Source organism: Mixophyes fleayi, chromosome 4 (genome assembly GCF_038048845.1).
Source record: "Mixophyes fleayi isolate aMixFle1 chromosome 4, aMixFle1.hap1, whole genome shotgun sequence".
In the NCBI taxonomy this organism is placed as follows: domain Eukaryota; kingdom Metazoa; phylum Chordata; class Amphibia; order Anura; family Limnodynastidae; genus Mixophyes; species Mixophyes fleayi.
Window position 1 is genome coordinate 254,218,609 of NC_134405.1, and position 17,614 is coordinate 254,236,222.

The 17,614-nt window shown below is 41.7% G+C and overlaps 1 protein-coding gene across 2 annotated transcripts in view; it reads left to right on the forward strand.

Moving 5' to 3' along the window:
• Window positions 1–8,963: 8,963 nt before the first annotated feature.
• Window positions 8,964–17,614, forward strand: part of SFXN1 (sideroflexin 1) — a 29,503-nt gene continuing 20,852 nt past the window's right edge. Inside the window, exon 1 of one of the 2 annotated variants that reach the window (XM_075209646.1) lies at window positions 8,964–9,071. The gene's annotated coding sequence lies outside the window, so the exon portion shown is untranslated. Of the gene's footprint in view, window positions 9,072–9,127; window positions 9,147–17,614 lie in introns of those variants that run through there. The other variant, XM_075209647.1, reaches the window with a different exon arrangement.

Below are 17,614 nucleotides of genomic sequence, written 5' to 3' on the forward strand. Positions count from 1 at the left end.
TATTTTTTCCTTCAAAGGCTTTGTCCCAGTCTATGCTCTTTATAGACTCCTTTAGCATATTAAAATTTGCCTTTCTAAAGTTTAAAGTCCTAGTTGATCCCTTATACCGTTGCTTCCGGAAACTAATTTCAAATGAGACCATATTATGATCACTGTTTCCCAAGTGCTCCTTTCTTGAATATTTGATATTACGTCTACATTGTTTGTTATTACTAGGTCCAGTATAGTCCGGTTCCAAGTTGGTTCCTCTACTAATTGGGACATGTAATGGTCTTTTAGCGTGCTCAGAAACCTATTTCCCCTAGCTGTACCGCAGGTCTCAGTACTCCAATCAATGTCCGGATAATTAAAATCCCCCATAATTAAAATTTGACCTAGCTGTGTAGCCTTTTCAATTTGCTGTAGAAGTTGGGCTTCCTCAATCGTACTAATATCTGGCGGTTTATAGCATATCTCTATCAGCAACTTCTCTGAACATTTTCCTCCGCTGGATATTTCCACCCACAATGCCTCTATATTATCACCAATATTTTTGTATATAACTTCCTAAATACTTGGTTTTAATTCTGGCTTAATATAAAGACATACTTCGCCCCCCCTTTTATTTACCCTATTCCTCCTGAAGAGAGAATAGCCTTCCAAGTTGACTGCCCAGTCATGTGTATCATCCCACCAGGTCTCCGTAATACCTATAATATCATACTGCTCATTCATTGCTACTAGTTCTAACTCCCCTATTTTACCTGTCAGGCTTCTTGCATTTGCAAGCATACACTTAAGTTTATTGCATCCCTTAGGCATTTCTTTTTGCTTTAAAAAGGGCCTTTCCTTATCGGCTATGCTTCCCTTTCCCCCCTCTCCACCTTCTTGACTCTTGTTAAATTCCTCCTTACTACTCTCAATGTCTATCCCATAAATACTTGCTTGCCACTCCGCCCCGGAGCCTAGTTTAATATCTCCTCCAACCTTCTAACCATCCTCTCCCCTAGCACTGCAGCCCCCTCCTCATTCAGGTGCAATCCATCACAACAATAAAGATGGCAACTGACCGAGAAATCAGCCCAGTGCTCTAAGATCCTATCAGACTACAAAATAGGATAGGCGGGACCTGTCGTTTAATTTGTTAATCTTTCTGCTCATCACGAATGTCTCCGCTTTTTGCAGGGTCTAATTGGTCCATATTGACATGACGCAGGTATTGTGGGCGGACCTATCTCATAAAAGGGATGTCGGTTGTACTCCTCGGCTTGCCTAGTCAAAGCAAGTTAGCGAAACGCAAGTCGGCGTTCGCCTCGCTGTGTTTACTAAACAGAATACTCATGCTGCATTAAATAATGATTTTTTTAAGCAACCTCTTATGAAGGGATAATCGGAGGGTCATCATCTTAGTATTAGTCTAAGGGGACTTTAAACAATAGATATAAGGAGAAATCTGCATTAGGTATGGATGAGACTCCATTAACAAATACCGGTGCTCAGGGCCAGATTAAGGGGGGGCACAGGGTGCATGTGCCCCGGGCCCCCCTCTCTAAGAAGGCCGCCCCCGTCTGCTGTCCGCTGATCGAATCACCAAGTGATCCGATACTTCTCCTGCTGGTGCAGCTGTGGCTGCCCCGCTGACGCATGCGCACGGAAAAAATCCTTGTCAGCGGGCTAGATGTACAACAGCACCGAGGCTGCTGTACATTCTAAAAAGGCCGTAATGGAGCTGCTGCGCATGTGCAGCTACAGCAGCTCCTTGCAATTCCAACTGTGAATGACGTGAAGAGTGGGCTGATCGTGGCTTCCTAGGTGAGTCACATTTTCTCTGGCCAATCTTAGTTTGTAATAATAGTTCATTTAAATATATCATATACAATTTATTTTAATTTAAAAAGGTAATGAAAAGAATAGGAATAGGTGTGTTATAGAAGAATTCCCTACTGTATTAATCATTATTAAAGTATTACTGAAGCCAGCCACTTATATTAAAGGTTGAATTAGATTTCAGTACATATATATATATATATATATATATATAAAATATATAAAATTAAAGCTTTAACATGAGACAGGCTTTGATAATTACCTGGAGCCGCCACGGCTCGTGACAGTACCCCCTTGAGGAGGGGTCAAGGAACTCCGACATCCAGGTTTTCCAGGAAATCTTTTAAAGAAATCAGCAAGTAATTTATCTGAATGTGCCCAGGACCGTTCTTCAGGGCCGTACCCCTTCCAATGGACTAGAAAATGAATTTGGCCCTGAACTTTCTTCTAGTCCAGGATTTTCTCAACCTCAAATTCTTGATGTCCATCAACAGATATAGGCTGAGGTTTAGAAGACCATCGGGGTCCGAACCTTTTGGAGGAAAGAACGGGTTTCAACAGGGAGCAGTGGAACATGTTGGGAATACTTAAAGATCCTGGAAGCTTCAGTCTGAAAGACACTGGGTTGATTTGTTTTAATATGGGAAAAGGTCCAATAAATTTGGGCCCTAGCTTCTTGCACGGTTGGCAGAGTCTAATATTCCGAGTAGACAACCATACGAAATCTCCAACCTTGAAGGAGCAGGCAGAACGATGTAGGTCAGCAAAGACTTTGGACCTAAAGGAGGCTCGGAGTAAGGACTGATGTACCAACGTGTTAGGAACCCCTCCAGCCGGCACAACACAACCCAGAATCTACTCTGCCAATCAGGTGTTCACTGGAGCCCCTGGTGGTGGGGACAGACTGGGCTGCAGACTGACAGAGGGTCGTGAAGTGTGTACCGGCTGGGGAGAACCCAGGCAAGCGGAGTGAGGTCCACGCAGAGTTCTAGGGCCGGCAGCAGGTAGCAATTCCAGTTAACAAGCTGGGGTCAGGGGTCACAAGCAGATAGCAGAAACGGTAAACAGGCCAGAGGTCAGGGTCACAGGATACACAAGCGAAGTCCAATTCCAAGCCAAAGGTCATACATGGGAGATCAGCAGAAGTTCAGTAGACAGGAACGGGAACAAGCAGGTCAGCAGACTGGAGAGCAGAAGCTATAACCGGCAGTGAGGCTGCAGACCTCACTGCCTTAAATGTACAGGTGAGCCAATCAGAGCCTAGCTCTGCAACTTACTCCCAGGAGCTGACTAATAAAATAATTACAGCCTAATAGCTAGCAGGCTATTAGGTCCCTCTGCGCACGCGCACGGCTGTCCCCTGTTGCCGGGATGCGGCGCTACACTGCAGGGCGTTCGGCCGTTGTCTCGCCAACGGTCGGGAGTTGGAGGGAAGTGACGTCCCGGTCGTCATGGTGACGGCCGGGACGTTGGGGCAGGCAGGAAGCGAGCCGCGGCGGCTGTGAGTACCGCTGCGGCTCGTGACACAACGTCCAGATTCTCCTAAGCCGGGTGGCCGTAGACCTGGATTCAGATGACCTATCGGCAGACAAAGAGGACAACGAATTGGCTCTGGGATGGTACCCAAGGTTGCAGTAGAAGGGAGAGTGCTGGAACGAAGAATGGCATGCATTGTTGAAGGCAAATTCAGCTCATGGAAGAAGGTCTGCCTAGTTGTCGTGGTTTTTTTATATATATAACCGCAGATATTGCTCTAGGGACTGATTCACCCTTTCAGTTTGTCCGTTTGACTGCGGATGGTAGGCAGATGATAGGTTGAGACTGATACCCAACATGGAGCAGAAAGATTTCGAGAAGGCTGCTATGAACTGAGAACCCCGATCCGACACAATTTTCTCGGGGAGACCATGGAAACGAAACACGTGTTTATAAATAATGAGGCCGATCCACGGTTAACAAGATGGTGTCTGAGAAGATGGAGCGGTTTCTGAGGGGGGTGTCTGGGCTTGGTGGCCATCAGGCTTCTCTTGATCCCTTGGATTCTGAAATAACAGAGGATCAGGGCGAGGGCGACTGATAATTTATCAAGTAAGAAATTCCCAGGCTCGGATGGTTTAACCTCTGAATTTTATAAAGCCTTTGTGGACCTCCTGGCCCTGTACCCTGTGGAGGTTTTTAATGAAAGCTTGGGTAGAGGTTTACTCCCTCTCTCCATGAGGCAGTCCTTCCTTATTTTGCTATCCAAGGCGAAAGACCCATCCAGAATTGAGAATCGGCGCCCCATTGCTCTTCTCAATTCAGATAAAAAGATTCTGGCAAATGTCATTTTTAAGAGGATTATGGAAGGTTCAGGCCTGTTACTTTCCCCTTCTCAGCACTGTATGGTGAAGGGTCAAAGCATCTTTGATACGTCCAGGGAGGCCGTTGAGCGGTGCAGGGCTGAGAAGTGGGATAAGTACTTTCTAGCACTGGATCAATCAAGGGTGTTTGATCGTGTCAATCAGTAATACCTGTGGGCACTTCTTGAGAGGTATGGTCTGCCAGTGAGGGTGGTTGATTGGTTACGTACCATTTATAGGCAGGCCGAGAGCTTCCCTCTTGTGAATGGTTAGGTGGGCCCTACTTTTGGGGTGTCATCTGGAGTCAAACAAGGTTGTCCCTTGAGCCCCCTCATCTATGTATTTGCGATTGATCCTTTTATCAGGAAGATTGAGAACACTACAGTGAGGGGAGTGCAGCTGGCTGTAGATGTTCCCTTGAAGGTAGCGGCCTACGCTGATGATGTCACAGTCATCTTTGTCAGACATGGCAGAGGCACCGGACATTGAAAATCTTATCTGTGAATATTCTGAGACTTCAGGCTCAGAGATAAATCAGGAAAAGAGTAAAGTTCTCTGGTTAGAGGTGGAAGGATGGCAGTTTCTTCCGGATGCGCTCCCTCAGGCCAATCGAGAGGTTAAAATCTTTGGCATTCGATTTGGTTCAGGTGATTATGCCCAGAGAAATTGGGAATTGAAGCAGGCAGATGCCGCCTCTAAGGTATATACCTGGAAAAAGTGGAAGCTGCCCTACAGAGAACGAATTGATTTGATCAAGACTTACTTGATCCCAGTTTTTTTGTACGTCAGTTACATATGTCTGTTGCCAGAAGCAATAAGGGTCAATGTCAGTTCCTTTTCTTTCAGTTGTTATGGGGGAACAAGTTGAACTTTATCAAGAGGAGTGTGACCTACAAACCGAAGGATGAAGGTAGCCTGGGAATGGTAAATCCAGTGCTGTTCTTTAGTACTGCCTTCTAAAAGCTTCAACTCGTGAGTCTCTTTTTGGAGTCTCCCCCTGGGTGGGTAGCTGGCTTTCGTGTTTGGGTGCACCCCTTTCTCAATGCATTGTTGGATGGGGGTCCCGTAAAACGTCTTCGAGTTAAGTATGGATACCTCCGGCCTATGTGGTTCAAGGTTTGAAGGTGACAAGGAAATTACAGATTGGGGTGGGTGAGGCAAAATACTCCTCTAGGAAGGTGTTGGAGAGGAGGATTTTGCGCACTCACTTTGATGCTCCCGTTACTAAAGTATTGCCCAGGTGATATGTGCTTGAAGGGTCTGTCTTTAGTGAAATCTAAGCGAATTCTTCCGAAGTTTAGAGATCTCACTTGGCTTGCATTTCATGGGAGGCTCTTTGTTAAGGGGAACCTGAAGCATAGGGGTGTCAATGACCGTGGTTGTCCACGGGAGGAATGTCACGGGGAGGTGGAGACAATGGACCACTTCTTGTTGTTTGAGTGTCCTTTTAATATAGGGGTTTACAGGGGAGTGTCCCACGCCTTAGGCCTTCCATGTCTTTCGGGGCTTAGTTACCCTGAGTGGGTGTATGGAGTGCTTAAAAGGTGTGGGATTTTGATTTAAGCATTCGTTTTTTCGTTAGCGCAGTTGTTAGGTTTTACACGTGGAGCACACGGTGTCCATTAGAGGCAAAATCCTTCCTGTAGTGAGGTGGTGGATAGTATTCTGTATGAGGTTTGGAAAATAAGGGAAATGGAGAGGGGCCGGATGGATGCTGGGAGCTGGGGTAGACTCTGGCGGGGGTTGAGACCTCCCTAAGTGGTAGCTAACATCTGGTAGTCTCTCGATTCTTGGCTATCTATCCTGTTCTTTGAACAATAGATTTTGTGGAAATTTCGTTTTTTTATAGTAAGGTTTTGTAACTGGATCACTATTAAATAACTTTTGGTAAAAATGTATTTAAAGCAAATATGTAATTGCATTTGCACTTATTTTTTTATATTGTTTATATTGTGGGATAGGTAATCGTTATTTCTGAGACCAGGGAATAAATTTGTCTCTTGTCTAGTCTTGCTATAGGATATGCCTATTTCTGATGCATATATCTGATACAATGAGCCTGTGTTTACCAAGCCTTTGGTGTATTGTGGTTTGGGAAACTGGCTTGTTGTGAGTCCTTTTGTTGTTCTGTGTGAATATGATTTCCGAACGGTCTGATGAAAGGCCACGTGTTAATTAGATCTTTTGATGTGTGAGGTTTAACTTGGAGACAGAAAGGTTTAATTTAAAATATGTTGCCACTTTTCCTGCATCTCAAAGATGCAGGAAATCACAGCAAGGTTTTTAAGAATTTCAAAGCTAAGTATAAATATTAGTGGCTTTGCAATGTATGTAAATTTATGTTTGTGTAAATAGAGTATATCCTGATGCTAAAAATAGCATGTGTCTGGAAGGTATAGATGCTCTGACTTGTACACTGAAATGTATCGTTCTTCTGAATTTTCATCTGACTTGATATGACCTCATCTGACTGGTATCTTCCACCAGTGTGTGTAAGCAAATAAACCATCTTGCTTCAAAGACCTGCTTGGAAACATCTTCAATATTGCTGTTTTCCCGTGATCTACAGATAAGACCATAAAATCTAATCCGTTCTCCGGCTGACTGCGGTTTGGACCCAAGCTTTTCCAGTACCAACGCTCTGTCTGCTACCCATGCAGCCCTGGTCCATGCGATAGGCCAGGGGCGATCAATTCACAGCAATCCGGATCCATAGTAAGAGGTCCGGAGTTACCGGCCCAGGTACATCAGCAACGAGGTACACTAGCAGCGTCTGTGACCCAGAAGAAACCCGGTTCTGGATGCCGGTATAGGAGTCCAGTGGTGGCAGCAGCTTAAGCCCCTCCTACTGCGGCAAAAGGGCGCTTTTTGGATAACAAAAGGGAACGGTGTCAAAGTAAGCCCAGCCGGTTCCCAGCAACAACAGACAGGGTGGCATAGGCGGTCCATCCTGTCACAGGTTTACATACATTTAAAGTTTGCTTTCAATTACTGACAGTAAAGGGTGTGTGGGTGGTATTATAGATTGGTGGCTGGGTTGTGGTAATGCAGAGTATTGTGCTAGGCAGAGCCGTAACTAGGGTGGTGCGGGCGGTGCCGTCGCCCCGGGCGCAAGCCCAAAGAGGGCGCAGCAGCCGCCCGCTACCTAGCTCTGTTGCCAGTAATAAGAAAAGCCTTTGACTTCCGCAGTGGAACGCATGTGCGTTCCACAGACAGGAAGTTCCAAATACCGAACTTCCTGTCTGTGGAACGCACATGCGTTCCACTGCGGAAGTCAAAGGCACATCTTGAGTGAAAGGCTCCGCTGCGTCCTGTCTGCACTCTCCTCCAGGTTTGCTGTTTGTCCCCTCCCGTGTCTCCACATCGTCTGTTAGAAATATATTCCATGTATCCATTAGCCGCTTCTGTAAAATGCATCTTAAAATGTTGCATGATTCCCTTTGGCTTCTAATTATGTCTGCCTTCTCTACTAATCTGTTTCTGGATTCTGGAGGAGTAAATCCAGGCTCTTAATAATATAGAGGAGATTAAACAGAAGTATCACTGGAACTGTTTTACCTATGACTAATGTGAAACTAATGTGAAATATTGTGACCGCAATTCTAATATGCAGTTGAACACACCAGAAAGTGAAGCTGTTGAATAGTCAATGTATTTTTTGTACTGTATATTCAGGATTTTCCTCATGAGGACTATGTGATGGATGGTGAATATATTTACATTTCTGCTATTTTAACTAAAATCATATTAATTTGTCTCATACTAGAATCCTCAGCAAAGTAAAGAAGCATATTAATATTATATTTGTTTGAAAGATTTAACATGATTTTAATAAGGATGAAATGATTTACAAAGATGGTTTGTGTGCATGAATTGCAGAGCACCTATACATGTTGTCCATGTGTAACGAAAGAAAAAAAATTTGCATTAAAAATCATTACTACCGACAACACAGAGCCGTAACTAGGGTGGTGCAGATATGTGTATATATATATATATATATATATATATATATATATATATACACACACAAATTCTTTCAGTAAAGTGCTAAACACACCCACATTAGGTTGGCCACACCCACTTGTCAAATGCCACTCCCACTTAGATGGGGGGCGCCGGTGCCCTGTCTCGCCCAGGGCACCAAAATGTCTAGTTACGGCACTGGTGCTAGGGGTTGTCATTTTTCTTTAGTGTATATAGTTATTTTATTTGTGACATGATGTATTATTTTTTTGTGGTGGGATTGTAGTAGAATTCAGTCTGTGAAGCTTTGTTCCTATTGGTCCTTTTTACCCTTTGATGTTGTATATAGTGTATTTTATTTTGGACAAAAAGATATTAGATTTATTTTTGTTGCAATTTTTAATAAAAACATCAACCCTTGAAAAACTACAGCTACTTATTCAAAATGATAAAATATGGTGACTTTGCCCCAATTTCATGCCCAAAACCTTGTTGGGTCAGGCTACTATTGCACTTTGCATATGGACACCCTTTAGTGTTAATCTGATGTGAAATCAGTGATCCAATTTGATTTAATCCTTTAAAAATAAGCTTTTCTGAATAAGAAGCTGGAGACTGAATAAGAAGTGGATAAGAAGCTGGCCGAATAAGAAGCTAACTTCAGCCTCGTGAAACACCCATGACTTGCTTCAAATCATTTGCTATCCTGGCACTGCACCCGTCCCTCGTCAGCCTGGCAGATCTGGTGTGTTCACTCCAGATTAGAACAATATACCCACAAAAGCCTGTGAAGCAGCCGCAGTCTTAGTAAATTTGTCCTGGTCGAGCCACCGTACTAGCTTGACATCAATGGACCACGTGACTGAGAGCTGAGCCACCGCAGCAGAGGGCTGGCAGAGCGCAGGAGAGAGGAGAAGCCGAGAGCATCTGATACAGGTCTCATTGCACACAGCTACCACCGTGAGTGCATTTCTGTTTAACCCTTATTGGAGGCGGCCATTTCTTTTACAGCGTCATTTGCAATATAACATACAAGTATGCATTACAATAATTACAACATACATAGAATAACACAATTTCTATACTATGCGCTGCTTCCCAATATAAAACAAGCCGCTGCAATAGAAGAGAGAAGGCATATGCATGCTAAAGCTACATACATATATATACTGCACACAATAGACACCATGTGGATTTCCAAGCATCCTATGCCACAGAGAACTGGTGTACCGTATGTGGCAGACGATACGTATGTGGACATAAGAATAACGCGGCTGCCCGGGGCTCCTGTCCTCTCGCTGTCACATGCTGCACTGCACATGCTTCCCAGTGAAATTGATATTTTTCCGATATAAGTGACAGTTGCTGCTGGAATGATGCATTTGTTTCAGCAAAAAGGATTGTCTACAAAGCTTTGTGATTAGCTTTAAGCCTAGAATAACAATTAGATTATTGTACTGAATTGACAATTTTTCAGCGATATGCTTAGATTTGTTCAAGAGACTTAATTATTTAATTAGCCACGTCGGTTTCTCTACATCCAATTTAAATTATACACTATATGCGCCATTTGCTTCATTTACCATTGATACTATTCTGTTTTATGAATTTATATTCACTGTGACCCTTTTAAAAAAAATGTAGGTAGCTTTTGTTAACCAACATTGCCTTAGGTAGTATTGCGACTGTGTGTGAATTAATGAGGGGATTTGTACATTAAATTGTCTTGATTTACGCGAATTACTAGAGTGTAAGGCAGGATCCTAACATGGATTGCATCAGCTTGTGCGTCTCACTCACCGTTTCTCTATAAATTGGACGTAAAAGTGCCATGTGTTATATGTGGTTTTTAACTCGGTGATCACTTACATTTATGTAAGTGTACACATGTTAATGATATATTCATGCTGTCATTGTTTGTTTGAGAGGAATGTTATACTACAGTGTAATGTTTCTGATAATATTTCTACAATGCAGTTCATAAACTTTTATGTGCTGCTTGTCAAATACTGTACAGTAGAAAGGCACCAATCCTAGACGCTGGTTTAGAATCTTATTGAGGAAAGTTAAGTTTCAGAAATCTATCAACTGTTGAGTAGATAACACCCAATGATATATTTATTTACAGTATCAAAAGAAATAGATATGATATTTGACTGTTTAAGTTACTGGTAATGTTGAAATGTGATGCCTGCCAGTGCTGTGCTGCTGAAGACTAAAAGATTGTAAAGCATGTGACATTTTGATTATAAAAGACTGTTTCATATTGCACTGTTGATCTTTGAACTCGCTGCCTGCTTAGTACAGTAATATGTATAGTAGTGCTTCTCTTCCTAACTCTGCTTTTAATGAGCAGACTGACTTGTATTATCAGCTCATGTTTCTTTGACTAACTTTTCAATCGGTGGCAGTCTGGTATAATTGTCAGATTAAGAGTTACAAAAATAATCTCTTGTACATTCTCTTTAAAATTGAAGTTTAGGTTGGGCCTGAGCTGGGATGTTATACAACAGCTCTCCAACTCCACTGCTCCCTACATCTCCAACCTTATTTCCATCCACGCTCCATCCCGCCCTCTGCGTTCGGCTAATGACCGTCGCCTCACCTCCCCCCTGGTCACCTCCTCCCATGCTCGCATCCAAGACTTCTCCCGCGCTGCCCCCCTTCACTGGAACCAGCTCCCCCGCTCCATCAGAACATCCCCCAACTTGTCCAGCTTCAAACGGGCCTTAAAAACCCACCTCTTCCTCAAAGCCTTCCAGTCCCCCACCTAACTGACCTCCTTCCCACCTACCGCCCTCCCTATCCTGCCCTCCTCCTGCCTCCCTCCTCGTAATTCTCTCCCCCCTCTTCCTCTCTGCGTCCTCCCCCTTTCCTCCTCCCACCCTTGTCTCTGTCTGTCCTACCCTCCCCTTAGATTGTACGCTCCTTTGAGCAGGGCCTCCTCTCCTCCTGTTCTCCACCACCTTAACTCTGCTCTCCAGCTCCTTGTCTCCTCCGTGAGGTCCTCCTGCCCTTCTGCCCCTCTAGCTTCACCGCTGGGGGCTCTCACCTTTCATCTAGCTGTACTTTGAGCTTCTGAGTTACTGTGCTTTTTGTTAACTGTACCGTGCTGTCTCACCTTGTATCGTGTTTCTGTATGTACGGCGCTACGGATACCTAGTGGCGCCTTATAAATAAAAATTAATAATAATAACAGGGATGGCCAACCAGTCAGAGACCAAGGGGGAAGTTCAATTGGCCGCGTTACGAGTAAAAGTAACGCTGGCCTGCGCATTATTACCGTTATTACGGTAGTTTCAACGCCGGCTTTTTGCTCGCAGCTCCCTAAGCTGCGAGCAGAACGCCGGGTTAAAACTACCATAATAACGGTAATAGTTTTAATGCCGTGGAAATTCGGGGGGGATTGAATTCCCCCCCAAGAGCCAAACAAAATAGGTACTGCACAGGGCCAACATTACCTTTTTATGTGTGTGCATATACATATACCTAGTAATATGCATACACCTACAAACATCCGCATACATACCGTGCACACATAAATAACATAATTTACAATAACTTGCAAAACAAGAAATAAAATATTCAATGTTCAGAAAAATAAAATCCCCCCCCCCCCACGTACCACTAGATCTCACCACATGCCCCTTAAATGCCATAAGACTTCCCCACGTGCCATCAGATCTAACCAAATTCTCCATACATGCCATCACATCTCCTTACATGCCCATCAGCCTCTTCACATGCCATCAGATCTCACATGCCCTTTATTTGCCTGCACATAGGAAGGAGGAAGTTTACACTACACTCTCTCCTCCTTCCCTGATTGGATTGTCTGTGACACTGTGGCCTTTCTGCATTGTTCAGAGCAATTCACATAACGCGGTTGCTCTCAGTCAGTCTAGCAGCTGAATATATTCCAATCTACCTCTGTCGGCGCCTGGACAGCTATAATCTGTTGATGCTCCTGGCCAGGAGACACATTTCAAAGCTCAAAGAGCCACAGGTTGGCAACCGCTGTTAATAGAACATCATTTCAACTGAATGTGATAACATTTGGTTAATCACAACAATTTGGTAAATCTGAGTTGTCTGATTTAAATAAATAAATGAAAATGTGTTTCTTCACATACAAATGAATTGAGAAACACAGGCCAGGAATACCTAGTAGTAATTTTTGTCAGGTATTAAGCACTTTTGTATTGAGCAATTTTGTGCATAAGAGGTTTCCACACTTAATATGCAATTTGTAACGTGTGTCCATATGCAAGCCCCAGTCTTAAATAATTAATTGGTAATAATTACCATTCCAAGTTCTGAATGGCGATCTCCAGCATCACTTCAATATAGGACATCTCTGAGTCACAGCCGCTTTTTCCACTCACTCAAATTTAACCTCCGCTGGTGAAAAGTCAAGCCCTGTTATCCACTTTCAAACCTGCTGGAAACTAGCAGCTTGATACATTTACCCCTAGGTGTGCAATCAACTTTACGAACAAGTTTGCCTTTTGAATTCCTTTATACATTTCATCATCGTATCCAAAAGAGAGACTCCTAGATAATTTAGTTTTTTATTGTTATATTAGCAGAAAGTTCATATTTTCATTCTATACTGGTATCATTGTCCAGTCTGCCATATCAAAAATATATCTATTTGAAGCCATATGTGTCATCAATATTATATAAATCAAAGGGCAGTACATCCATACCATGAATCTTTATTACCAACGATGAGTGAGGTACAAAATAAGTGACCCAATAAACAAAAATTTATAAATGGATGTAAAAATAACTATAAAACTTGAATTGCACCTGTGGTCCCTTCATCCAGAGTATCGTACAAAAGATATCTGCTTAGCATAGTTCTCAATACTATGCATGTGTCCATTAAGTCATTTGAGATTGTTACAGGATCCCGCCCTCACTATTATCCTCGCCAATAGGATACATAATATGAGCCCCTTTCGACCCTTCAAAAACTGTTAAGCACTATGTGCTCATTTAACTCTGCCAGAAATATGAAGCCGAAACAGAAAATTCTGCAGGCTTCCCTTTTGTACAGTTTTCTATATCAGTCATCTTCCATCGCCGGCTCTTAAATATTCTAAAGCCCACTTATAGAAACATTATAGTTTACCATCATGGTAAACTAACAATGTCTGGAGAGGCTATGTGACTCTACCCTCTTCATAATATTTTGCCTATGGTCAAGTAAGTGAATAAGTGTGTGTTGTCCTTCTGTCTTTTTGGATAAAATCCCATCTTGCAAAACCATAGGAGTTCCCAGGATAAAAATATAGTGGGCACCTGCTCAAGGACCCGAGCATGTTTCTTGACAATGCAATTAATTTGCCAAAATACTGAAAAAAGAGCTCAGGTAGACTCATTATTTTTCATGGAATTAGAGCTGTGATGGTAACAAATTTCTCCAAATTAATGTTCTTTCTGGTTTCATTAAATTGGGTGCTCATTTTTCAAGCACACGTTTATTGTGAGTCTATGTCACTGCCATTAATATACCCATTCTTAAAGGTGCATGGTTGGGTGACCATGTGAAGAGTCTGCAATCATGAAGTGCTCCATAACACAGTGTGGAGAGTATTAGTCGGAGGAAAGATGCATAAATGCATAGGATCTATAGTTCTTTGATTGCATTTGCAACTGCAATTTCCATAGTAATCAGCAGCTACTAAGATCACTGCTCATGTTGTCATTACTCCCCTCCTGTTTGGGCACATGTCCCACCTAATTGAGGTATGAAGTCACAGCTGGAATTCACCGGAGTAGTCTTCGCCTTATGCATTTATATCACTTTGGAGAATGCAGCTTGAGATGGTAGAGGCAGATGTGTCAGTTTCTTGTTTAACGCATGATTTAGAACAACTGAGCTTTGCCTTCTCTTCAGCTTTGGGTAGAGCTGATGCAGCTTTTCATATTACACAATGCCACTGTAACTGCAGAGGAAATTGGGCCTAGAAAGTGATACATTTACACATCCTGAATGTAGCTATTTGACACTTGTCATTAATCCACATCTGCTTCTCTCTACCACTGACTGTGCTGGCCATATACCTTTTTGCTCCTATGACTCCAAAAACATACTGGTAGGTTAATTGGCTGCTAACAAATTGACCCTAGTCTGTGTGTCTGTCTCTGTCTGTGTGTGTGTGTGTGTGTATGTTAGGGAATTTAAACTGTAAGCCCCAATGGGGGCAGGGACTGATGTGAGTGAGTTCTCTGTACAGCGCTGCGGAATTAGTGGTGCTATATAAATGATGATGATGATGATGACTAATTGACAGCATGATCTGGACTGCGGCATCGTACAGTAGTAGATATTGTGCTTTATGCATAGCTGGCATGTTCAGTAGCCTATGTGATTTAAATGTGCCATTTCTGAGTGTTCAAATAAAAAATGTACATAAGAAAGCTAAGTGAAGAGAATTTTTAAATAATTATTTGTTTGCAGTATGGTTTAGATGTGAACAATTTTCAAAACTGTTCCACAAAATATTCACCTCAGTCTGCATTTATCTGTGAAATCTTGCCCCTTTCGCCCACAGAATTTGACCATAAATGTTCCCTGTCCTACCCCAAGCACAATGCACAACAAAACTATTTGACAATCATCCCAGCTCTGTTCATAGACTATTAATTCTGCAAAATACAGTTTACAATTACAGAACATAATGGCGCTTGTGAAAACAATTGCAACGTGAAGATTATATCACTTGAACTTCAAACCTCTGTGATTCGACCTGTTCTCCTGCAAAACTCAATCTGTGTGATATTTTGTAACTGTTTGCTCATCTGCACAGTATAGTCCATTTGATCATTATTTCATGGACAGCACTGCTCCCAAACATTAAACATTCACAGTAGCTGTAAGTTTGATAGATGTTTACAAAACAAACTACATAAACTATTAAAAAAACTTTGAATGACCAACAACTTTAGAGAAGCAACTTCCATATTGCCAATGCATTGTCCCATGTTATGTCACTGCTTGTGCAAAAAAGCTGTCATGTTTTACTTACTCAGCAGCATAGGATTTAATATGTAAAAGAAAAGGTGGCATATCTTGCATGCAAGCAGTATAAAAAAAAAACAACCCAAAAAACCTGATCAGTACAGGTAGACATTTACTAAAAGAACATAATTCTGCAAATCTCTGATAATCATTTATGGATGGAGCATAGACACTAATGCTGAGCTGTTGTTTATTGTGTGATTGGCCCGATAATTGGCTGAAAACCCTGTAGTGTATAGCCAGCCTTAAGCTGGGTACACACTACACTGTTTTCGTCCAATAATTGGCTCAAACAGCCGACATACGACCGCTCGTTCAAAAGTCGGGTCAGTGTGTGCAGTGACACGATGGTCGAAAGTCTGCCCAAATGGACGATTATCGCCTCATTTGTTTGGACGTACCGTTTAATATTTTCGTTCCAATCTCGTTTCCGCTGTGTAGTGTGTATAAACTTCCGCCCAATCCACAACAGTGAGTACGAAATTACAGTCATTGCTCACGACAACATGGCTGTAAAAAGTCGCTAAAGGGATGCTTGCTCTTCCCTTTATCGTCCTAAACAAGGCTAGTGTGTATGCAGTCCATGGACCGAGCGATCGGAATATCGATCGCATGTAAAATCGCTCGGCATAAAAAGTTGGTCGAAATTTCTGTAGTGTGTACCCAGCTTTAGACTTGTACACTTGTGTTGGTTCTGGGATGTGATATCTCTTTGCCCTGTCTGTGGGCTAGGTATGAACAGTGAGCTGAAGTATGTCAAGTGTTTTTTAAATAACAGAATATAATCTATACAAGGAGGTCAATGGTAAAGGACAAAATTTCACGGTGGTAACCTTTTCAAAGTAATGATTTACTTAGATTACCATTTTCTGTAATCATTTGATATTTATCTTTTACCATTGTTGAATACTGCTTTTCATGTCTTTTTAACTGTAGTGAACAGTCAGGTTAAGTACTAGAAGTTGCCTTCTGTTTCTCCTTTGTTGCAGTATTGTACTTGAATTCAATATGTTTGGAGCCATACCAAATGAAAATAAACATTGATAATGTTACAAAATACTTAATTGCTAATTTGAATATAACTTTTACCTGAGCTTCATTTCTTTTGTTTTTTGTAAACTGGAAATTCACAAGTTTTCTTATATTTACATTAGACAAAAGTGATCACATACAAAGTAGGATTTTATTTATTTTCAAGTAAGACACCTAAATTGTGGCAAACCTAACTCAGAGTAATTAATTCTGTACTCTTTATATGCAACAAAAAATAAATATGAGCTATTAACATCAAGCAGGGGGTGTAAATTACCACACACAGTGGGGGGAACTCAGAAAAACAACGGTCAATTATCGCCAGTTTAAAGAAAAAAAATACCTGCATGCGTTTTGACCCACTGGCGCGACCGTTATTAGCTACCACCGCGTAAAAAATGGTGCAATTCAATTCTAAAACAGGTAAGCCAGCCCCCACACGTTAATCATTGGTGCTTGCAGAAATTTTTGGTGAGTGAAGAGGAGGGTTTAACGCGGTTCATCTATAATAAAAAAAAAATGCATTGGCATACATTTTATTGCATTGCACATCCTGTTTTATCTACGTACAGTACTTTTTTTTACTATACAATCATCTATACCATGACAAAACACATTAGTACATACATATTAGTACATATAACATACATAAATATATTAATTAGTGATTAGTGTGTTTTATTTTTGTTTTTGTTTTTTACATGCTTTTTGTAAAAGAAAATCACCTTTTTCATGTTATGCATTACTGATCAACATAATTTATAAATTTGTTTACATTATTACATGATTTCAAATACTTTTCTTATGTTTTTAATTTTTTGCACAGCCATGAGAGGTGCGAGATAAAACTGGAGATTTGACAGTTTACCGCGCCTCGTTAAAAAAACCAATTGAATAGCTTTTAACGCTTCTCCCTACCTCCCTCCCTCCCTATACTTTCAATGGATCTTCTACTTGTCAGCAATAGGACTGCTGCGTTAAATATTTGAATATCGGGTAAAGTTAACCCGCTCTAAAATGAGTGAAAACCGCATTAAAATGACTTAATGCAGTGTAAAAAAAAAAAAAACCTGCAGCCAATTGAATTCCCTCCAGTATGTATGAAACATGAATGAAATAACACAAATTGTATCTAATATTTCTTCTGTTTTTTTGTTTTGAAGAGTTAAATGTTTTATGTGACAGTACATTTATTGTGTAGCATGCACAATGTATAGCTCCACTCCATGTGATTAATTGCATGCTAGTGGATCTGACAATGAGATCTCCCAGCATTCTTGGTGTGCACCACTTGTCTTTTGTTTGCAGTATTCCATTCAGTGATCTCTTGGCACGAAAGGCTAATTGTAGCAGCCGACCTGATGTTTGATTTCACTACTAAGTAAACCATTTTAAAGTATGACCATTATGTGATGAAGCAATTCATTTGAATGATTTCTGT